This window comes from Dendrobates tinctorius, unplaced genomic scaffold (assembly GCF_039654945.1).
Source record: "Dendrobates tinctorius isolate UK_male_01 unplaced genomic scaffold, ASM3965494v1 ptg000211l, whole genome shotgun sequence".
Classification (NCBI taxonomy): domain Eukaryota; kingdom Metazoa; phylum Chordata; class Amphibia; order Anura; family Dendrobatidae; genus Dendrobates; species Dendrobates tinctorius.
In genome coordinates, this window is record NW_027361878.1 from 26,956,204 (window position 1) to 26,981,236 (window position 25,033).

A 25,033-nucleotide genomic window follows, 5' to 3' on the forward strand; every position below is an offset into this window, starting at 1 on the left:
TACAAGTGATGCCCTGACTGGGGTAAATACCTTTATGTGCCATTGCACTGCTCAGTAGCTAACCTATAAGTCCCACAATATATTGCTAAGCTCCCCAGAGTTCAACCGTCAGTACATATCATAAAGAATCTGTTTCTTACCCATAGTGGTGAGTCCCGGGGTCCCGCCACCGCCCCTACGCGTTTCGCACACAAGGGCTTCCTCGGGGGGCCGTATGGCTAATTAACAGGCTGAGGGGTCTTTTATAATGGACCTAATGTACGTGCCGGTAAGCATTCAGTGTGCGTGGCCATTTTGGACGCCGGCGCATGCGCAGTGGGTCGTTCAGTCCCGTCGCGTCACTTCCGGCCATCCCGGAAGTCGGCAGACGTCAGAGCCCACATGGAATCCATGGGAACCCGACGCAGCGCCGTCCCCGTTAGGATGCCTTTCATGATGCGACAGGCGCGTCCACCACGCAGGCGCAGAACAAGGCCTACCATTCATTGTACACAGCACTAGATACACATATAAAATATCACAGTCATTCTCTCAGGTGCCAGTACAGATAGCCGTGAGCAGCAATTGGCAGCAATATACAATGGATTATGTGCAATTAGAGGGTAAAGATTATATTAACCTACAATTCCATAAACATGCCCTGCATAGCGCGGCAGGAAAAACCCACCACGCAGCCGCAGACCAATGCCTGCCATCCATTGCTCACAGCACTAAGCATGTACAAATTGCACAACAATTCTTAGGAGTACAAAAACAAATAACCAAAAACAAAATTAGCAGCAACATACAATAGGTTATGTGTAGTTATACAACAAAAAATTCATTTATACATACAGACATATATAAAAAAGGTGCGCACAGAATTATAGCAGCAACAGACAAAGATCAATAACGTCAGAAGCGATGATCTTCTTTTTCCAACGAGATGGATATCAAACTTCAGCACTTAATAGCATAAATATGATTCCAGACATCAAGGTAATGGATTCATATTTACCAAAAACTGATAAAAATAAAAAGAAGAAAGCAATTAAAAACCCAAACCAATTAAAATAGAAAAACCAAGGATTTATAAACTTGATTAGAGAAATGGTGAAAAGGTTAGCTTTTCATTGAGGCCATGTGGGGTCATTGTGTCAAGCAAAACAATCCATCGACATTCCAACTGCGCAAGTTTTTTCTTCATATCTCCACCCCTAATGCCACAGTGGACTTTGTCTATCCCCCGTACTTTTAGACCCGATGGATTTGAATCATGATGTAATTTGAAATGCTTCGGTATGGTTTTGAGAATGGAGAGGTCAGTAATATCTCTAGAAGCCAAGATGTCCCTGACATGCTCTCGGGTCCTGACGCGCAATTCTCGCGACGTCAGACCCACGTATGCCAGATTACAAGGGCATGTCGCAAAATATACAACATACCGCGTATTACAAGAGATATAGGTTAGAATACGATATTCCTTTTTACCATCAGAGGATAGAAAGGACGTGGCCCGTATTATATTGCTACAAGCACGGCATGAGCCACAGGGATAGCATCCCAAACGCTGTCCCTGTGTACCGAAAATTTTGGGGATAGGTGCCACGTAGTGGCTTTTGACCAAAAGGTCACGCAAATTTTTCCCCCTCCTTGCTGTCATCAACGGATGATCAGGCAAAATCTGACTCAGAACTGCATCAGTCTTAAGTACCGGCCAATGTTTTTGGAGGATCAGACGCATCTCAGACCTTTGATTGTTAAAAGTTGTGATATATCGCAACGGCTGTTCCCCACTAATGCTACGTTTAGTACCGCATAACAGCTGGCTGCGTGGAGTACCCCGGGCACGGCGATATCCCCTCTTTATGCATCTATTGCTATATCCACGCTCACGGAACCTGGAGCTTAGGTCCCGAGACTGACCCTCAAAGGCCCCATCCGAAGAGCAAACCCGTCTCATACGTAAAAACTGTCCTGTTGGTATAGCTCGTATGGTCGATGGGGTATGGGCAGATGTAGCATGCAGTAAAGAGTTAACTGCAGTTTCCTTACGGAAAATATCAGTTTGAATTTTCCCTTCCCCATCGACCATGATCTTCACATCCAAAAAGTCAATAACTCTTGCATCAATCTTATATGTCAGTTTAATGTTATATGGGTTCTGATTAAGCTCTCGGATGAAGCTCCGAAAGTCAGCCTCGGTACCCTGCCAAATTAAAAAAACGTCATCAATAAATCGATACCAGCACTGCGCCTGGGATGCGGCCCGAGCGCCACCGCCGAAAATCTCTCGCTCCCAATACCCCAAAAAGAGATTAGCGTACGACGGCGCACAGGCCGCACCCATCGCAGTGCCGCGTTGCTGTAAATAAAATCTATCCTTAAAAGTAAAAAAGTTACGTGTCAAAATGAAATCTAAAAGCTCCAGGATCAGTGAGCGGAGGGCAGGATCATAATTGCTCATGCCCAAGAAATACTCCACTGCCAGCAAACCATCTACATCGCGAATGCTCGTGTAGAGTGATTCAACATCAATAGTAGCCAGATGCATATCCGAGTCAATGCATAATCCGTTTATCTTCCTCAGGACGTCCGTAGTGTCTCTGACATGGGAGGGCAGGGACTCAACCAGAGACTGCAAGTAATGATCTATAAACTTGCACACGGGGTCACACAGCCCTCCAATGCCAGAGACAATCGGACGCCCCGGGGGAACCAATGAATCCTTGTGCACCTTTGGCAACAAGTAGAAGGTAAGAACTGCCGGATCCTTCACCATCAAGCCATCGAACACCTTTTGTGGAATCGTGCCCGAGGTTAAGGCACCATCCAAGATCTTAAATAAATCACCCCAATATTTCCCCATAGGGTTACTATGCAGCTGAAGGTATGCCTCTCGGTCCCTCAACTGCCGTAGAGCCTCCTTCTCATACATCCCCACCGGCCAAATCACCACGTTCCCCCCCTTATCCGCTGGCTTAATAACCACATCCACAAGGCTGTTCAATTCCCTAATGGCATCATTCTGTGCCCTGGTGAGATTGCAATAACTCTTACTCCTTGGGATGTTTTTGAAATCCTCCAAAACTAATTTGTTAAAGATTTCAATTTGTGGATAGATGGAGAAGGAGGGGAACGTGGTTGACCTAGGCAAAATGGATGCAGGAAAAGTACCTGTACTGGAGGAAGTTGTTCCCATTTCGAGTTCTTCCAAAGCGACCAAGGCTTCCTGCTCCTGAGTGGTAGACAAATCCATAGGCCCCTCAGGTTTATAATGAAGTTTACGCAGGACCACCTTCCTCAAAAATAGTTGCAAATCCTTCATCGCTGAGAAGAAATCGAAAGAGTTAGTCGGGACAAAAGTCAAACCCATACTCAAAACCTCTGCCTGAGCATGGGTAAGAATATGATTAGATAAATTAATTACCTCCAGTGTATTTTTGGATTTCTTTTCTAGTGACTGAGGTGGAGTTAATTTTCGTTTATTGTGTGTCTTGCCTTTTCTTGTATTGGTCTTAGCATATCCCAATCTCTCACTCAGATGAAATGGGAGAGAAGGACCTGCATTCCCGTCTTCATCCATAGATGACGCTGATGAGAATGAGTTGCGATAGTGTTTAATGGGCATACGCACAGCTGGCTGTTTTTTCCTCCATCTATATACTCTATCAGTTGAGTAATCAGACATATCCCTCTGATATTTTTTGGTTTTAGAAGCAACAATATCCTTTTCCCACTTAGTAAAATCCTCTTCCAATTCTTTATTCATTTTTAGCAGGGCTTCATTTGTTAATTTTACCCGAAGGTCTGCCTGAACAAGGCCAATTTCCACTTCTAATTGATTCAAAATCGTCTCATTATTTTTAATCAAGAGGCCCATATATCCCTTCGAACAATTAGAGGATAGCTCCTCCCACTGTTTTCTGAAGTTTTCATCGTCGATGGAAAAGGAGGGGAACACCTGTACCCGCAACCCCCGGGGTATCAGGCCCTTATCCACATACCGTTCCAAAAATGACTTATTCCACCATAGCCTCGTTTTTTTGTTTAGTAAATTTTTCAACTTAACAATCAAGTCCTCAGTTTCTCTAGAATTAGCAGCCACACTATGGTCTCCACCAAATACCTCATTCAATTTTGTCAACCACGCTTGTTCGCGGGTCTTATGATCCATATGATCAGGCAGATGAGCTGTGAATACACACAGAAAGACATAGAATTGAATATAAAGAATCATGCCTAAATTTAATCACAGATGGACTTAAGTCCAAGAAAAGTGGGCAACTCGATATTAAAGCATACAACAGACACACAATTGAGTTAAAAAACGCCCAATAAATAAGAGCTACATCATGAAGTACACATAGAATAATATCTTGTGCAAAAAATATGAATATTTTATTAAACTATTAAAGCATTAAAATATCAGTAATTACAAAATATGAGTCAGTACATTGGTGAAAGACAACATGGCTAGAACGCCCGGTAAGATATGGTAATCAGGTGAGTGGGGCTAGCAAAAGGGGTTTACAGGAGAAATGGGTAGCCCCAAGTCCTAAAATGGGCACATAGTCAAAGACTATGTGTCAAAGTAGATACAAGTGATGCCCTGACTGGGGTAAATACCTTTATGTGCCATTGCACTGCTCAGTAGCTAACCTATAAGTCCCACAATATATTGCTAAGCTCCCCAGAGTTCAACCGTCAGTACATATCATAAAGAATCTGTTTCTTACCCATAGTGGTGAGTCCCGGGGTCCCGCCACCTCCCCTACGCGTTTCGCACACAAGGGCTTCCTCGGGGGGCCGTATGGCTAATTAACAGGCTGAGGGGTCTTTTATAATGGACCTAATGTACGTGCCGGTAAGCATTCAGTGTGCACGGCCTGGGAACACAGAGAGCCTGTCTGTGTGAGAGACACACGTGAGTGGAAGCAGTGCCCACGGCAACTGTGGTTTGGCTGGACTGGAGAAGCCCGCCAGTTGGTAGTTAGGTTGTACTTTGTTTAGTTAGTGCCGGACAGGCCAGGATTTGTTTTATGTTTTATTTCTTTATGCATTGCTTTCACCATTAATAAACCTGACCCAGAGTCAGTTATACCCGAATCCCAGCTCTGCGCCTGAGTTTTATGCTGAACGCACGTGACCTTTGACCCCAGCAAAGGCGATCCCGGAGTGTTTTATCACAATATGTAGTAAGTATGTAGTATATATGTAGTATGTATGAATGTAGTATATATGTAGCATGTATATAGTATATATGTATGTTGTATGAATGCAGTATATATGTAGCATGTATGTAGTATGTATGTTGTATGAATGTAATATGTATGTAGTATGTTTTTTTTTTACATTCAACACATTAGCCGGATGATGGGACTACTACTGTCCCATCATTGACTAATGTGTCAATCACTGTCAGTGTAGCAGTCATCGCCCGATGGGACTTGTAGTCCCATCGGACGATGCCTGCACACACACAAGACCCCCGGCAGGCCCGCACAGACCACCGACAGCCGGCACAGGCTCCCAGCAGCCGGCACAGACCACCGACATCCGGCACAGGCCCCCGAGAGGCCCGTACAGACCACCGGCACCCGGCACAGACCACGACAGCCGGCACAGGCCTCCGAGAGGCCCGTACAGACCACCGGCAGCCGGCACAGGCCCCCGACAGTCGGCACAGACCCCCGAGAGGCCCGTGCAGGCCACCGGCAGCCGGCACAGGCCCCCGGCAACCGGCACAGGCCCCCGAGAGGCCCGTACAGACTACCGGCAGCCGGCACAGGCCCCCGAGAGGCCCGTACAGACCACCAACAACCTGCACAGACCCCACCCGCACACACAGACACGCACAGTGTCCTCCCACGCACCGCCCACACTCTTCCCCTCTCCCGAAAGGGGTTTTTTAATTCCCATATTTCTGTCCCATTGACTTTAATGGGACTTCCGGTATCGGAATCGGCGATACCCGATACTTTTTTGTGTGTCGGGCCGATCCATTCCGATCCGATAGTTTTGAATATCGGATGGTATCGCTCAACCCTAGTAGCATGTATGTAGTATGTAGTATATATATAAGTTGTATGAATGTAGTATATATGTAGTATGTATGTAGTATATATGTATGTTGTATGAATGTAGTATATATGTAGCATGTATGAAGTATGTAGTATATATGTATGTTGCATGAATGTAGTATATATGTAGTATGTATGTATGTTGTATGAATGTTGTATATATGTAGTATGTATGTAGTATGTATATAGTATGTATATATTTTTTTTTTACATTCAACACATTAGCCGGATGATGGGACTACTACTGTCCCATCATTGGCTAATGTGTCAATCACTTTCAGTGTAGCAGTCATCGCCCGATGGGACTTGTAGTCCCATCGGACAATGCCTGCACACACACAAGACCCCCGGCAGGCCCGCACAGACCACTGACAGCCGGCATAGGCCCCCGGCAGCCGGCACAGACCACCGACAGCCGGCACAGGCCCCAGAGAGGCCCGTACAGACCACCGACAGCCGACACAGGCCCCCGAGAGGCCCATACAGACCACCGGCAGCCGGAACAGGCCCCCGGCAGCTGGCACAGACAACTGACAGCCGGCACAGGCCCCCGAGAGGCCCATACAGACCACCCGCAGCCGGCACAGGCCCCCGGCAGCCGGCACAGACCACCGACAGCCGACACAGGCCCCCGAGAGGCCCGTACAGACCACCGGCAGCTGGCACAGGCCCCCGGCAGCCAGCACAGACCACCGACAGCCGGCACAGGCCCCCGAGAGGCCCGTACAGACCACCGGCAGCCGGAACAGGCCCCTAGCAGCCAGCACAGGCCCCCAAGAGGACCGTACAGACCACCGACAGCCCGCACAGACCGCACATCATGATGCGCACAGACCGCGCATCATGATGACATCATTTCAGCAGCCAATCACAGCCACAACAGTGGCTCATTGCATTATGGGGACTTCCGATACCGGTATCCGATATTGATAAAATATCGGTACTCGGTATCGGAATTTCGATACAGCAAATATCAGCCAATACCCGATATTTGCAGTATCGGAATGCTCAACACTAGTTACAATACAATTTTGCATAAAATGATTATGTGACTTTCCTCGTTATATTCTATACTCACATTGCGGATTTTGATGCATTTCCGCAGCATTTTTGGACGCGTGGAATTGCATCAAATCCACAGTGTAGTGCACCACCAATGTTAGTCAATGAGAAATTGTGAAGTGGTGCGCACGTGCTGTGGAAAAATAAGCGAGGATTTGCAGCATTTTATTTTCCACAGCACGTGAATTCTTTTTGCGGATCTGCAGCGTTTCTGCAGCCATTGACTACCATGTAGTCAGGAAAATTCGCAGCAAAACCGCCAGCTTAAAAAATCTGCGGTTTTGCTGCGGAGTTGCGTGCGAGAAACACTGCAGATTGGGAGGAGGAAGAGTGTGTGGGCGGAGACTATGTGTGTGGGCGGAGACTGTATGTGTGCGGTGAATATGTGCTTTTCTGTGTGCGGGTGTTTGTGTGTGTACCCAACTATGCTTGCAACAGTGACAGCGAGCCGATGATGGGACAGTAGTATTCCCATCATCCGGCTACTGTGTCCTGTAAAAAAAATAAAATAAACCAATAATACTCCCTGTTCCGACGTAATCCACTTAATAACGAGTATCCCATGATGAACTCCCGTGTAGAGCTCTCACATCGACAGATATGACTGCTCTCCAGGGGCCTCCGGTGATGCAACAATGGCAGGAATCCTCCTGCAGTGGATCACTCCGCCGTCAGAGGTCACTGGAGTTCATACTGTCACTTGCGGCACCGCTGCACGGGAAAATTCTCATCAATGCCGTAAAGTGAGAGTGTGAACTCCAGTGAACCCTCAGTGATAACACTGCAGAAGCCATTGTCTCCTGTCAGTGTGTCACTGGAGGCCCTGTAGAGAGGTCACATCTCCTGATGTGACAGCTCTATAGGGGAGATCATCATAGGACACTCATTATTAACCCCTCAATAACCGAAGCTTTTTAGATTTTGCGTTTTCTTTTTTCGCTCTACTTCTTCCCAGAGCCATAACTTTTTTAATTTTCCGTCAATATGGCCATGAGAGGGCTTATTTTTTGTGGGATGAGTTGTACTTTTGAAATACATCATTGGTTTTAGTATGTCGTGTGCTCAAAAATGGGAAAAATATTCCAAGTGCGGTGAAATTGAAAAAGAAAGAGCAATTTCACACATGTTTTTTGTTTGGCTTTTTTGCTAGGTTCCCTAAATGCTAAAATTAACCTGCCATTACGATTCTCCAGGCCATTATGAGTTCATAGACACCAAACATGTCTAGGTTCTTTTTTATCTAAGTGATGAAAAAAATTCCTAAGTTTGCTAAAAGAAAAAAAAAACAAATTGCGCCATTTTCCGATACCCGTAGTGTCTCAATTTTTCGTGATCTGGGGTTGGGGCTTATTTTTATGCATGCTGAGCTGACATTTTTAACCCCCTTAGTGAAGGAGCCAATTTGCAGCTTAGAGACCAGGCCAATTTTTATAATTCTGACCACTGTCACTTTATGAGGTTATAACTCTGGAACACTTTAGCGGATCCCGCTGATTCTGAGAATGTTTTTTTCGTGACATATTTTACTTCATGTTAGTGGTAAAATTTCTTCAATATGAATAGTGTTAATTTATGAAAAAATGGAAATATGGCGAAAGTTTAAAAAATGTTGCCATTTTCAAACTTTTAATTTTTATGCCCTTAAATCAGAGAGATATGTCACACAAAATACTTAATAAATAACATTTCACACATGTCTAATTTATATCAGCATAATTTTGGAAACAAATTTTTTTATGTTAGGAAGTTATAAGGGTTAAAAGTTGGCCAGCGGTTTCTCATTTTTACAAAACCTTTCTTTTAGGGACACATCACATTTAAAGTCACTTTGAGGGGTCAATGACAGAAATTTTTTTTCCAATAAAGCTAACATTAAATGATTCAGAAATACACTCTACAGTATACATTGTTAATGTGGTAAATGACTATTCTAGCTGCAAACGTCTGGTTTGTAATGAAATATCTTCATAGTTGTATTTTTTGCTATTGATGAGGCTTTTTCTAGTGTTAGCACCTCTGCAGTATCCATCTTGAGTGGAGGTGTTTTCTCCGACTAGTTATTTATGCTGGTAATTACAACTGGCTGGATATTTTTCAATGATATGATTTTTTCTGTTTTGCTAGTATTATCAGCTCGCTATAGTGAGGTATTGTCATGATCTGCTTAGTTCATGGGATTAGGTAGTTCAGAGGTTAATCTGGACGGCCTCACTCTGAGATTCTGGGAGGCTTTTTATAGCCTCATTGTGGGCTCATTCCTCGTCGCTTATACTCAGATCCTTAGTCGAGTGTTTGTGACCCTGGTGTGCTTTGTGACTGTGATACTTTATGCTTGTTTGGTTTTGATCCAGTTCTGTCCCTTTTATGAGTTCTGCCTGTTCCCTTTGTACTGCGTTGCTATCTCTGTATATGACTCATTGCTTTTGTTCTGACTATTCTCTGCTTGCCTCTCTGGTACTACGCCGCCCTCTGTTTATGACCCCCCCTGCTTGTCTGACCTGAGTTTCCCTAATCTTTACTCCAGGATTCCTGTAATAGAATCCTACAGTCATCTACTGCAGCAGGACGCTAAGCCACGCCCCCTGTGGTCACATGATCTTAGGTCCTTGTACTCTTTACTACCTTTAGTGTCGCAGGTCCTGTTCTGGGAACTTTCCCTGCAGTTTTGGACCCCGGGCCCTCCCGTAGTCTGGGTGAGTGACCCTGCTCAGCCGCGGCAGTCCACCAGCGCTGACAAGATCCTGATAGGTATAGGTCTATACAGAAGAGAGAGTATTATTATGTGTATCATTATCATTTTAGCTAGTACTTAATAAAAGTTTTGTTTCTTAGTAAGTTAGTTGTATAGAGGCCCATTTCCAACAACCATCACTCCAGAGTTCTTATGGTACTTTGTATTTGTGAACGGTGTAAGAAGGCTAATGGATGGTTAGAATAACCTTGAAAACCCTTGTGCAAGTATGCTAGCACAGCTGAAAACAGTTTGGCTGATTAGAGAAGCTATAAACCTGACCTTCCTTTGAGCTAGTTGAGATTCTAGAGTATTACATTTGTTGGTTCCATTAAACTCTCAAAATGGTCAGAAAAAAAGAACTTTCATTTGAAACGTGACAGTCTATTCTTGCTCTTAGAAATTAAGGCTATTCCATGCGAGAAATTGCAAAAGAAACTGAAGATTTCCTACAACGGTGTGTACCACTCCCTTCAGAGGAGAGCACAAACAGGCTCTAACCAGAGTAGAAAGAGAAGAGGGTGGCCCCGCTGCACAACTGAGCAACAAGACACTTACATTAGAGTCTGTAGTTTGAGAAATCGACGCCTCACAGGTTCTCAAGTGGCAGCTTCATTTAATAGTACATGCAAAACGCCAGTGTCAACGTCTACAGTGAAGAGGCGACTCCGGGATGCTGGCCTTCAGGGCAAAGTGGCAAAGAAAAAGCCATATTTGAGACTGGCTAATAAAAGGAAAAGATTAATATTGACAAAAGAACTCAGACACTTGACAGAGGAAGATTGGAAAAAAGTGTTATGGACAGACGAATCTAAGTTTGAGGTGTTTGGATCACACAGAAGAACATTAGTGAGGTGCAGAACAACTGAAAAGATGCTGGAAGAGTGCCTGACGCCATCTGTCAAGCATGGTGGAGGTAATGTGATGGTCTGGGGTTGCTTTAGTGCTGGTAAAGTGGGAGATTTGTACAAGGTAAAAGGGATTTTGAATAAGGAAGGCTTTCACTCCATTTTGCAACGCCATATCATACCATGTGGACAGCGCTTGATTGGAGCCAATTTCATCCTACAACAGGACAATGACCCAAAGCACACCTCCAAATTATGCAAGAACTATTTAGGGAAGACGCAGGCAGCTGGTATTCTATCTGTAATGGAGTGACCAGCGCAGTCACCAGATTTCAACCTGTTATGAATAGGTCACCGAGGAGGATAGCCGGGGAATAAGCTAGGCAACAGGAAAACCAGAAAGGTTGGTAACTAAGCAGATTGCAGACCCCTAAAACTAACAACACAACTAGAATTAGCCATGGGACGTACCTACGATGCCCTAGACGCCTTGGCACAGCCAAAGAGTTAACTAAGCCTGAAGCAAGAAAGGGGTAAGCTAAACTGCCCTGGAGTAGAACCCCAAAGGAATAGATAGCCCCCAAACATATATTGCCGGTGAGACAAGTTGAGGCACAAACACAGGCAGAAAATAGAGTAAGCAAATGATGGGGCCCAAACTGTGTAGATAGGACAGGAAAGATACTGTCTGTAATCACGCAAGAAACCCTAAGAAAAATCCAACACGTCTGATATGGAAAAGTACTGAGGCCACACGACCTCTCCCCTAGTAGATCAGCATTCTGGTGTGAACAGGAAGCAAAGCAAAAGATACTGATATAACAGGGGACTAGTAATACTGAACAGACTGACATAAGCTATGGCATATGGAACGGAGTCCAGCACTGGTCCCAGCAGGGAACAATGCTGAACCCACACAGCAAAGCAGAAAGCAGAGAAAGGCAAAAACTGGATCAAATGCAAAAAGATTCCAGCAAACAAATAACTTATCTGAACGATGCAGGACCAAGCAGGGGGCAAGCAGACTTCAAAATGCACAGGAAGAAAACCAAATCACCAGTAACAACTGAGGGAAGCTTGCTGACTTAAATCTTCCCAGTCTATAACACCTGACCTCCAATCATCCTCTTTAGGTAATTGACTTCTGTCAACCCGACCAGCTCCATTACTCGCAGCAACCACCAGAGGGAGCCCAAACTCAGAAGTGAGGTCAAAAGTGTTCACATCAACCCCATTGAGCTGTTGTTGGAGTAGCTTGACCGTATGGTACGCAAAAAGTGCCCATCAAGCCAAACCAACTTGTGAGAGGGGCTTCTGGAAGCATGGGATGAAATTTCTCCAGATTTGCTCAGCAAATTAACTGCTAGAATGCCAAAGGTCTGCAATGCTGGAATTGCTGCAAAGGGAGCATTCTTTGACAAAAGCAAAGTTTGAAAGAGAAAATTATTATTTCAAATAAAAATCTTTTTTTCAAACCTTGTCAATGTCTTGACTAGATTTTAATTTCATTTTGGCAACTCATTTGATTAATAAAAGTATGAGTTTTCATGGAAAGCACAAAATTGTCTGGGTGACCCCAAACCTCTGAATGGTAGTGTATATAGTGAAATTTGTTAGACATTTAAGACACTTTGGGGGATATCAATGGGTTTGGTATATTTTTAACTCATTTTTATATTTTATATTTTTTAGATTTTATTGTTTAATTTTTTTTGCTTTTTCAACATTATTGCTTTGCAAGTAATTTTTTGTTTACATACCTATCTATATCCCACTTTTTCTTTTTCATTTGAGGGAGGTAGTGTTTTATCTGTTGCGATTGTTTGCAAAAATAAAATTTTGTGCAAGAGATGGGAATTTTGGAGTAATTTTGCTTTCATTTGGTTCTTAAACTTGTGTGTGTGTGAGTCTTGGACATGTCTTATCAATCTAGGGCGGTGTGCCATCTTGTGCAATTCTGACAGTTCTTATTGTACATGTATGACACTTGGGGTGGGGGATAGGACCATTGTTAATAATGACCATTTTCGGTCCACTTTGATTGGAAATCTTTCATCTTCCTCAAAAAAAGTCTTCATAAAAAGTAGAACTTGTTTGGTGGCTTCCATTGGTGGAAGTCTTAATCTCTTTTCCTACAGTGGTGGCCTCTGGTAACCTGAGCTGGCCTTGATGCCTCTGAGATACAACCTGCAGGCGACTAAACAGATTCTGGTCTTGTTTTGCTCACCTTCTGCACTCTTAGTTACTTTTTTTTTCTGGTCCCCCCCAGAAATACCTTAGGGATAGACAAGCTCTTCTTCTGAAGGTCCATAGGGTATTTTAGGAATTATTTTCTAAGACTTTTTGTTTGGGTGTGCCAGGAAAAAATATACAACTTTGTCAAAACACAAAAAATTACCGTAATACATTAAAAACTAATTTTTTGTATTTTTTCCCTCTGTTACACCTATATAAAAATTGTTACCTAGGGTCATAGATTTTATTTATTTATTACTTTTATGGCTTGAGGATCAGGAGAAAAATTGACATTGGGTTTTTAACTATATCAAAATTACTTAAACATTCTCAGTTGATTTAATTTTTTCTATTTCCATGCTTGAGGAAGGGGCTAGGACACGGGGGGGGGTAAACAACAATATGTCAAACCTTGTAATATTTCTGCCTAGAAAAAAAATATTGGTAATAATGAAGAAAACAAATCTGACCAATGAATTAAAGGCAGCAAATTTTTTTTTTGACCAGAAAAATCAACATAAATACCTCCATGTGATCAAACATTTGTGTGCACCATACAGTCTTGGCCAAAAGTTTAGAGAATGACACTAATATTAATTTTTACAAAGTCTACTGCTTCATTTTTCTAATGGCAATTTGCATATACTCCAGAATGTTATAAAGCGTGATCAGCTTAACAGCTATTACTTGCAAAGTCAATATTTGCCTAGAAAATTAACTTTATCCCCAAAACACATTTCAACATCATTGCAGCCCTGCCTTAAAAGGACCAGGTAACATCGTTTCAGTGATTGCTCCATTAACACAGGTGTGGGTGTTGATGAGGACAGGGCTGGAGATCAATCTGTCATGATTAAGTAAAAATGACACCACTGGACACTTTAAAAGGAGGCTGGTGCTTGGCATCATTGTTTCTGTTAACCATGGTTATCTCTAAAGAAACACGTGCAGTCATCATTGCACTGCACAAAACTGGCCTAACAGGGAAGAGTATCGCAGCTAGAAAGATTGCACCTCAGTCAACAATCTATTGCATCATCAAGAACTTCAAGGAGAGAGGTTCCCTTGTTGCCAAAAAGGCTCCAGGGCGCCCAAGCAAGCGCCAGGACCGTCTCTTAAAAGTGTTTCAGCTGCAGGATCGGGCTACCAGCAGTGCAGAGCTTGCTCAGGAATGGCAGCAGGCAGGTGTGAGTGCATCTGCACGCACTGTGAGGTGGAGACTCTTGGAGCAAGGCCTGGTCTCAAGGAGGGCAGCAAAGAAGCCACTTCTCTCCAGAAAAAACATCATGGACAGACTGATATTCTGCAAGAGGTACAGGGAGTGGACTGCTGAGGACTGGGGTTGTCATTTTCTCTGATGAATCCCCTTTTCGATTGTTTGGGACATCTGGAAAACGGCTTATTCGGAGAAGACCAGGTGAGCGCTACCACCAGTCTTGTCTCATGCCAACTGTCAAGCATCCTGAAACCATTCATGTGTGGGGTTGCTTCTCAGCCAAGGGAATGGGCTCTCTCTCAGTATTGCCTAAAAACACAGCCATAAATAAAGAATGGTAGCAGAATGTCCTCCAAGAGCAACTTCTCCCAACCGTCCAAGAGCAGTTTGGCGATCAACAATGCCTTTTTCAACATGATGGAGCACCTTGCCATAAAGCAAAGGTGATAACTAAATGGCTCAGGGAACAAAACATAGAGATTTTGGAACCATGGCCTGGAAACTCCCCAGATCTTAATCCCATTGAGAACTTGTGGTCAATCATCAAGAGACGGGTGGACAAACAAAAACCTTCAAATTCAGACAAAATAAAAGCATTGATTTTGCAAGAATGGATTGCTATCAGTCAGGATTTGATCCAGAAGTTGATTGAGAGCATGCCAGGGAGAATTGCTGAGGTCCTGAAGAAGAAGGGTCAACACTGCAAATATTGACTTGCTGCATTAACTCATTCTAACTGTCAATATAACCTTTTGTTACTCATAATATGATTGCAATTATATTTCTGTATAGGGCATGTCACACTAAGCGATATTGACTTGTGACGTTATAGCGATATTGCTAGCGATATCGCTGTGTCTGATACTTACCTCCGACCGCTCCCCCGCTGGTTATCGTTGATCGCGCGAGAACGTCCAGGACTGTTTCTCGTCGTCAGCTTCCTGCGGCGCTTCCTGTGGAGAGACGAGCGACGCATGGAGCCGGGCGGGAGGACGCAGGATTGCCTGGTGTGACATGTAAGTAGCGACCCCTGTCCCCAGCGATGTCGCTAGTGAGATCTGCCTGTGTGGCAGCTCACTAGCGACCACTTAGCGATGTACCAGCGATCCTGACCGCGTCATATCGCTGGTCCGGATCGCTGGTACATCACTAAGTGTGACAGTACCTTATGTGATAAAAACATCTGACAAACACATAAAAACCAGAGGGCAGCAGATCATGTGAAAATATAATATTTGTGTCATTCTCTAAACTTTTGGCCATGACTGTATACATGGGTCGGGATCAGACACGTTCCTTTGTGTTGCATACCAGGATTCATTGCCTGTTACAAATCTGCACCTCAATAGGGGATTATACCCCCTACAATGTCTAAGTGGAAATGGTCGTTATTTGCTCTGCTTTATGGATCTATTGTTCTTCATCTTTGCTAATCCCAAGGTCACTGATCCTAAAAAACTCCATTTACCTGCACGAATAGTCAATCGTTATGAACATGCAAAGCTGCGGGAATAGCTGATTTATTTACTAGGATCTGTCACTTGCCATAAATGTATTTGTTTTTATCCTGATGTAAATGCTGCTGTTCTCCTGAATCCGGTATTGTTTTACTTTCGTTCCTACGCCTCTCTGTTCCTGAGATACGGACATTTCTTTTCTGTATAAAAATCTAGTTTTGTTAGACAAGTGGGAGTGGTCCTCCAACTCTTCTGTGTGTGTTCTTGAGGAGCACTCCTGGTTGGCTAAAAAACCCTAGATTTTTATACAGGGAATAGGGAGCCGTATCTCCGGAATGGAGAGGAGAAGGAACAAAAGAAAAACATTGCCCGATTCAGGAGAACAGTGGCGTTTACAGCATATAAAAATAATATTAATATTTCTAGTTTCATTCGCCCAACATAAATAAAATCTGTTTTGGAAATGAAGATCTACACAATAGAGAGGCAATTATGGGGTACATATTTTTCTGGACTTTTTCATTCTTTTAGGGAACACTACACTCAGCTTGACATCTGATCACTGGGAAGGATATCCCAGAGAAGGGGATGATGACCTGATTCATGTTTTGTGACCTTCTGCTTCATTAATGCTCTCTCTCTAAAGGGACACTGGTCATCCTAACCTGCCCTTCATGCCGGGTCACCTGTCAGATTTTAGGGGAAGTTGACTTGTCAGTCTCCGATTATCAGAACCTGACCCTGAATGCAAGTTGGTACTCTTCAGTGCAGTCCAACCATGACTTTCTCATTGGAGTGGCACTGGCGGTCTTCTCCAGCATCCTCATAGGGAGCAGTGTCATCCTGAAAAAGAAAGGTCTTCTTCATCTGTCAGAGCAAGGACAGACGTGTGCAAGTGTGGAAAATGGGGAGCTCCAGTCTATGTGGACTTGGGTTGGATAGACGAGAGGGAAATGTGACCATCCACAGGATAGAGTTAGTGGGGGACTGATCACTAGTTCTCGAAATCTGTGGGGGTCCCTTGTGAAAATGGAGAGGTAGCTCACAAGTGTCACCACTACTCCAGTCACGACTATGGGTGGGTGTCATCTGTCAAATTGATTATTTTGTCTAGGTGCTGGTGGACACGGATACCTGAAAGACTGGTTGTGGTGGTCTGGACGTCTTACAAGTAAGGTTAAAGGGGAAAACACACTTTTTTACATCCCAACTGCAAAAGTTACGCCCTTTTCTAAATCGCCTTCACTAAATGATTTGTCCTTTTGCTTCTATAAAGTCTTTAAGGCCATGTGCACACACTGAGTATTTGGTGAGTTTTTTACCCCAGTATTTGCAAGCCAAAACCAGAAGTGGAACAGTCAGAGGAAAAGCATAATAGAAGTATTTGCACCACTTCTGCATTTTTCACCCACTCCTGGTTTTGGCTTACAAATACTGGGGTAAAAAACTCACCAAATACTCAATGTGTGCTTGTGGCCTAAGTCTATTAGGTAGCTAAATTCTCTGCAAAAAAGTTACAAATCCACCAGCGCTCCGGGTTCTGATAGCTCTCTGTGCTCCCTTCTCTCTGTGTTAAAAATAGCAGCAGGGAGGAGGTTGTACGTGGATTTCTAGTGTCGCAAGGGAATAAAGCATGTGGTGTGAATTCTCTTGATCTGACTTCTGAGTTGGGGCTCCCTCTGGTGGCTACTACGGGTAGTGGAGCTGGCCAGGTTGACAGAAGTCTGCCACCTGATGACGATGATTGGAAATCAGGGGTTACTGACTGGGAGGATATAATTGAGCAGGCTTTCCTCAGTTGCTGCTAGTGATTGGTTCGTTCTTCCTGTGCATTTTGAGGTTTGCTGTCTTCTGCCTGATCCTGCATTTTTCAGTTAAGTTGTTCATTTGCTAATCCGCCCCATATGTTACAGCTTGTGTCAGTTTGTTCAGTCCCCTGTTATATTAGTCTCTTTTGCTTTGCTGCCAGTTCACACTAGAATGCTGATATAGTAAAGGAGAGGTTGTGAGACCTCAGTGTTTTTTGTACAACAGAAGTGTTGGATTTTTTTAGGGTTTTTGCGTGATTGCAGACAGTGTCTTTCCTTTCCTATCCTATCTAGACAGTTTGGGCCCCATCATTTGCTCAGTCTACTTTCTGCCTGTGTTTGTGCCTCATCTTGTCTCACCAGCAATATATGTTTGGGGGCTATTTCTTTGGGGTTCTACTCCAGGGCAGTTTAGATTTCACTTTTCTTGCATTAAGCTTAGTTAATTCTCCGGCTGTGCCGAGGCATCTAGGGCATTGTAGGTACGCCCCACGGCTACTGCTAGTTGTGTTGTTAGGATTAGGGGTCTGCAATCCTCTAAGTTACCAACCTTTCTGGTTTCCTGGTGGCCTAGCCTATTCCTGCCATCCTCCTCGGTGACCTATTCATAACAATGTGGTGTCTCAAGGATGGCAAAAAAAATAGCCAGAGGAAAGCATCAAGAATAAACCAATGCAGGTTAGAAGCTGTGTTGCTATATCACCCTGGATACATCCATAGACCTCTTTGCATACTTTTTTTTTCCTGCCATGTAAACGGTATTCATAGTATTTAATTGATTGACATTGTAACACCCCATTTTTAAGTCATGTTCTATACCCACTCTGTTTTGATCTGCTTACACCTGGTGGGTATCGGTGGTACTGCAGGTGGATGAGTATCCAATATGTAATAGTATGATCATATGCCTTGATTTGTTATTACAGTGGGAGGTGTAGAAGCTGCCAACTTTGCTGCGTATGCTTTTGCTCCAGCCACCATTGTCACACCACTTGGTGTTCTCAGTGTCCTGATAAGGTAAATGTAATTTAATCCATGACTAAATATAAAAAAACCAGATCGTCAATTTGAATGTGGAGTGATAAATAAGCATGATAGCAATAAAAAGTACCATATTTTTGGGGGAAAATGGGGGTGCATCTTACAAAGCGTACATGCCTTACCATAGGCCGTGATCAGGGGGAGTCCGGCGGTTGCTGGCCGGTGCTGCGGGTGTCTCTGGTGCCCAGCGGTGCTGCATGTGTGCCCTGTGCTGCCCGGGGCCCTACCGACATTGTGCGACAGGCCAGAGCCCCGGCATTTTCACGGTTCCCCTGTGTGTGCAGTGGTGCCGGTAAAAAATGGCCGCCGGCACTTGCGCAGATGGGATCTCGGGACCCAGCTCTCTCGAGATGAGATTTCAGACACCCAGAGAAACCCAGCAGCAGCACAAGACCCCCGCAGCAACGGCACACATCGGAGCCCCCCCTCATCCTTGAATGCGGCCTTCAGCATCACTCCACGCCTGCCTCCTCCTCCAGCAATGAGCCTGGGACCCCGCTACACTGCAGCCACCAACCCCGATAAGCAATAAGATGCAAGGATTATAAGAGGCAGCACCATTTTATTAAAAAATATTTTTTTATTTTTCGGCTCAAAATTTGTGGTGCGTCTTATAATCCGGAGAGTCTTATAAAGTGAAAAATACAGTAATAGGAAAAAATCTAATCTATTTTTCCTTTTGTAGCACTGTGATGTCCTCCTATCTGTTGGGTGAGAGGCGGAACCTTTTATGGAAGTTGTTGTGTGCTCTCAGTGTTTTGGGAAGCACTGTTCTGGTAATACACTCCCCAGAAGAACAAGAAGTGACCACATTAGAAGAGATGACTTCAACGCTTTAAGACCCAGGTATGGGGGGCGTTCAACAGGAAACTTGTGTAATGGAGCACAAGAGCATGTCTGTATATCCTGCAGAAACCAAATTGGGCCTTCACACATCTCAAAGAAGTCAGGGAAACCTTTTTTAGAAATATAGTATGGTTTATTAAAGTTTGAAAAATATACTGTCTATTTTTCTGTAGAAATCAAAATCAAATCAATATAGTGTGTGACAACAACGCGAGGTACTTGTACGCCATTTTTTAAGGAACTTGGCGGGGAGGTTGTTCTAAACATCTTGGAGAACTAACCTCAGATCTTTTGTGGATGTCACTTTTGTAAATCCTTGTCTCTTCATGTAATCCTAGACAGATGGATGATGTTGGGATGGGGTCGATGTGGAGGTCATTGTCATGATTTCGAGGACTCCTTGTTCTTCTCTACTTTGAAGAATGTTCTTAATGCCTTTGGGGTCGATGTCCTGCTTTAGAATAAATTTGAAGTCAGACGTCTCCCTGATGGTATTATATGATGGATCAGCGTCTGCCTGTATTCCTTAGCATTAATTACACCAAGAAATGGCAATCTTGAGGACCGTAGTTGCAGTCAGCAGCCAAGGAAACTTAGTGCAGCAGATGAAAGACACATGATGATTACTTCCCTTCGGGAGGTGTCCAGCAGTGCCATCAGTTTAGCATGGGACCCAGCTAAGCCCATCTACTGTTGAGAGAAGTATGGCCTTGAGTTGGAAGCATCATGGCCAAAAAACATCTGTAACATGGAAATGAGGCACGTGACTCTACTGTCCACGTAAACATAGGAACTAGGATGCAGAAAACTGGCAGCAGGTGATCTGGAGTGAGGAGTCAAAATGTGAAATATTTAGCTGTAACAGAAGACAGTTTGTTTACTAAAGGGCTGGAGAGCGGTACACAGTGACTGCAGGAACAGTGAAGCATTGTGGAGGTTTCTACAAGTTTGGGATGCATTTCGGCAAAGGAATTGAGAATTTGGTCAGGACCAATGGTGTCCTCATGGCAGAGTAATGCATCCAGATACTTATCCATAATGTAATACCATCAGGAGGCATCTGATCATCTCCAAATTTATTCTTCAACGGGAACACCCCAAACATACTGAAATGTCACAAAGAGCCCGAGTCCTAGAAGTGATTATATGAGAACCACAGAGCCCTAATCTCAACATCATCCAGACTGCCTGGAATTACATGTAGAGGCAGAACATCTGTGGTTACTTCTCTCAGATGTTTGGGAAAACTTCTCTTCCAAATTACTTCCCTCCCACTCTCCTTATACCTGACTAGATGGTGGCCTGATTCTAACGCATCGGGCATTCTAGAATATGTATGTAGTTTATTTATGACGATTTAAAGGGAATCTGTCACCCTTTTTTTCGAATATGTCCTGCCGGCACCGCCATCAGGGGCTTATCTACAGCATTCTGTAATGCTGTAGATAAGCCCCCGATGTTACCTGAAAGATAAGAAAAAAAGTTAGATTATACTCACCCCGGCGTCCGGTCCGGTCCGATGGGTGTTGCTGTCCGGTCAGGCCCCTGCCATCTTCAAACGATGCCATCCTCTTCTTTTGTTCCTGTTGTGGCTCCGGCACAGGCGCACTGCTCTGTTGAGGGCAGAGCAGAATACTGCTGTGCGCAGGCGCCGGACCTCTCTGACCTTTCCCGGCACCTGCGTGTTGTGAGTTCATTTTCCCCTTCACCACTCAGGCCCGATGAACTCCCTCTGCTGGTTAAGAAAGGTAGTGAGCCTGATTATCAAACATCTGAGACTAATGATGATGACTGGCTGAGTGGAGTTACTGACTGGATATAAGGCCGCCCACGCCCTTCTGCCCTGCGGGTGATTTCTCTGTGGGATCCTTGGAGTCCAGTCTGAATTCCTGCTCTGCTAAAGCTAAGTTTTCTGCTCTGCCGTTTGCATTTGTGCTTTTTCTTTGTTTTGCTGGATTTCTGCCATTCCCTGCTGGGGTGAGCTAAATTCCTTTAGCTCCGTCTTCAGAAAATACCTGAGTGCTGATTTAGTTTTTGAAGCCTAGCTGCTTCAGGGCCTTTTTCCATATCAGCTTGTTGGCTTATGTTTTTCATAGGGTTTTTGCAGATTGCAGACAGCAACCGTCCTTTCCTGTCCTGTATAGCTAGCTTGGGCCCCATTGTTTGCTCAGCCTATCTTTCTATCTGTGTGAGTGTTTTTTCATCTTGCTTCACCGTCATTATATGTTGGGGGCTGCCTTTTACTTTGGGGTCTGCTCTGGGGCAGTTTAGATTTACTTTTCTGTCTTTAGGCTATTTAGTTCTCCGGCTGTGATCGAGGGGTCTAGGGCACCGTAGGAACCCCCCACGGCTACTGCTAGTTGTGTTGATAGGTTCAGGGGTCTGCAATCTGATAGTTGCCAACTTCTCCGGTTTTCTGGACGTAGCTTCTATTTTTGGGTCTGCCTCCTACGGTGACTCGTTCATAACACCTGCGCACTGCAGTACTCTGGTCTGCCCTCAACAGAGCAGTGCGCCTGTGCCAGAGCCACAACAGGAAGGAAAGAAGAGGACGTCGTTAGAAGATGGGAGGTGCCGACCAGACCGTGACACCCTCCGGACTGAAACGGACGCTGGGGCGAGTGTGAGCGAGATCGCTAGCGCCAGTTGGGATACTTCCGCAGCCAGGAGATGGCATCGCCGGCAGATAACCCACGGCAACCGTCGGGAGATCAGCGGCTAGCGCTGCAGATTTCCCAAAGGTAGCAGTGGCGCACGTTGTTCGTATTCCGTGCCAATTCGCAGCGGGACTGCGCCTGTCGCTTATTGGTCGCTGCCAGCCGGGCACAATCAGCGATGCGGGATTTCCGTTACAGACAGACAGAATTAGTCGATTATATAGTAGATGTGAAGTATAATCAGGAGGAGGATGGCAGACCCAGGGAAAGGAAAACTTGTGAATTTTTTTATTTTTGCACTGATCACTAGGCCTCATCTTAGATGTCTACTTCCTGTTGGGCACATGGATATTGGCAGCAATAAACTGACTCAGACCCTGTCTTTGGAAGTTCAGAAGGCTCCTATACAAATCAGGTCACAGGCCACTTTATAGGAGGTGAACTGTGAACTATCGTGAATGGTGAATCCTGCTCTGTACTCTATACAGAAGTGTGTCCTGTCTAATGATAATGACTGCTGAAAAGTCATCTTTACAAAACTGTGTGAGGAGTCTAGCATAAGGCATAGAAGTCAGTGTGACAATTCCAAAAGTATGGGGTGCAGTTCATTATTTTTTTCCCATGTCACTCCAAAATTCTGATTTTATGCGACTCGATTGCACAAAGTACAACATTTTTCTTTGGGGTAGAGGTTTGTCTACACAATGGCCACTTTTGTTTCTTTTTTTTAACCAACAGGCTTCATTGTCTACATCAGAGTGCTGTTCATCTTCTCCCTGGTCCTGATTTTCATTCTCTCGCCCCGTTATGAACACCAAAACATCCTTGTTTACTTGGCAATATGCTCTCTCTTGGGCACCTTCTCAGTTTCATCTGTGAAGGGCCTGGGCATCGCTGTGAATGGTCTTCTCACCGATCCACCAGTTGTCCAACATCCTCTTCCATGGGTCCTCATCTCCATCTTGATCATCTCTGTGGTCACACAAGTGAACTACCTCAACAAATCCCTGGACGTGTTCAACACCTCCTTGGTCTTTCCCATCTAACTACGCCTTATTCACCACCGTGTTTATGACTACGTCCCTGATCCTCATTAAAGAATGGGTGTCTATGTCTTCATTGGAAGGCGAAGGTTCAGTCTGCGGGTTCCTCGTGATCATTCTTGGTTTCTTCATGCTCCACGCATTTAATAACCTGGATATAAGTCTTAAAAGTCTAAAGCAACAACTACATCGGGTAGCTTCGGTTTCTACCGAATGGCTGGCCAAGAAAGAAGACAAGATAACCCTCGTACATCACATGGAGACAGAACACACTGGGAACATTTCCAAAGTGTTCATTATTAGTGATGAGCGAGTACACTTGTTGCTCGGGTTTTCCCCGAGCATGCTCAGGTGATCTTGGTGTGCTCGGAGATTTAGTTTCTGTCACCTCAGCTGCATGATTTATGGCAGCTGGACAGCCTGAATACATGTGGAAATTCACTAACAGGCATTCCTCACATGTATTCAGCCTGTCCAGCAGCCACAAATCATGCAGCTACATCGGTAGAAACTAAATCTCCGAGCAAAATACTCGGAGGCCACCCAAGCATGCTTGGGAAAACCTGAGCAATGAGTATACTTGCTCATCAGTATTCATTATCTACACCTAACGAAGACTTGGGGTGTAATTTGTTTGGACTAGTTGACTTGGTGCTGTGGTAAAACTTCAATGACTGGACTCTTCACCCAATGTATGATATCCTCTACTTCCAACATCCTACCTTTTTTAGGCAACCTAATTAGATGTGGATCTTTGGTTACATCTCTGGTCTGTTCCCAAGCACCATATTCCAAAGACATGCAAAAGCCTTCCCTGCCAGAGGGAAAGGCCCAAATGGTTCTGTTATCTGTACATTGTCAAAAACTTTTATAGCATTCACCTTGTAGTAATCCTATTGATATTTTGATATTCATTGCCTTCACCCCATCACTGACATCTCTCCATCATTGCCTTCACCCCATCACTGCCGTCTCTCCATCATTGCCTTCACCCCATCACTGACGTCTCTCCATCATTGCCTTCACCCCATCACTGCCGTCTCTCCATCATTGCCTTCACCCCATCACTGCGTCTCTCCATCATTGCCTTCACCCCATCACTGCCGTCTCTCCATCATTGCCTTCATCCCATCACTCCCTTCTCCCCATCATTGACTTCACCCCATCACTGACGTCTCTCCATCACTCTCATCATGGCCTTCTCCCATTACCCCCTCATGGCCTTCTTCCATCACCCCAGGCATCATGGCCTTCTCTCCCCATCACGGTCTTCTCCTCATGTCCCCATCTCCTCCAGGGCCAGGCTAACCTATACACACACAGACACACACACACACACAGACATACATGTACACACACAGACAGACATACATACACACACCACCTCTCTCCTCTCACCTGTCCGCAGCATCGCCCGCGCTTCCTCGCTCTGACACAGCAGCGGCGCGCTCCTCTCTGCGTCAGTCAGAGACAGGAAGCGCGGGCGGCGAGCAGGAAGCTGGACGGGTCTTTGCAGCTCCGCTCCTGCTATTCCCTTTGCAGGCAGCGGAGCTGCTTGGATCGCTCCCTGGCCGCCGCTACACATGAGGGCAGTTTAAGAATTGCTGCGCGCCGCCCCAGCCCCCGCTATGCCACTGACCGCCCCTGGCTCCCCTTGTGTCCGCGGACCGGCAAGGGCACTGCAGTGGCCCGGTGCTGGGCCGCGGACCGGCGGTTGGGGACCCCTGCTTTAGCCGACTTGGATTTAGGGTTGAGCCTAGACTGTATGGGCTCCTTCCAGGTCCTAACTGCAGCCCATACAGTCTAGCCAGCTCACTACTGAAGATGCTAGACTGTATGGGCATCTTCCAGGTATATTTTCTTGAAGATAGCAGACAGGAGTATGTACATCCTATATCTACAATAATATATACCTGACAGGAGCCCATACAGTCTAGCATCTTCAGTAGTGAGCCGGCTAGACTGTATGGGCTGCAGTTAGGACCTGGAAGGAGCCCATATTTTCGGCTGGCTTTAATAATTTATAC

General features: G+C 44.9%; 1 pseudogene; it reads left to right on the forward strand.

Annotated features, from left to right (window-relative positions):
* The first annotated feature begins 3,376 nt into the window (after positions 1-3,376).
* On the forward strand, positions 3,377-23,361 carry LOC141058150 (magnesium transporter NIPA2-like; annotated as a pseudogene).
* The last annotated feature ends 1,672 nt before the right edge of the window (positions 23,362-25,033 follow it).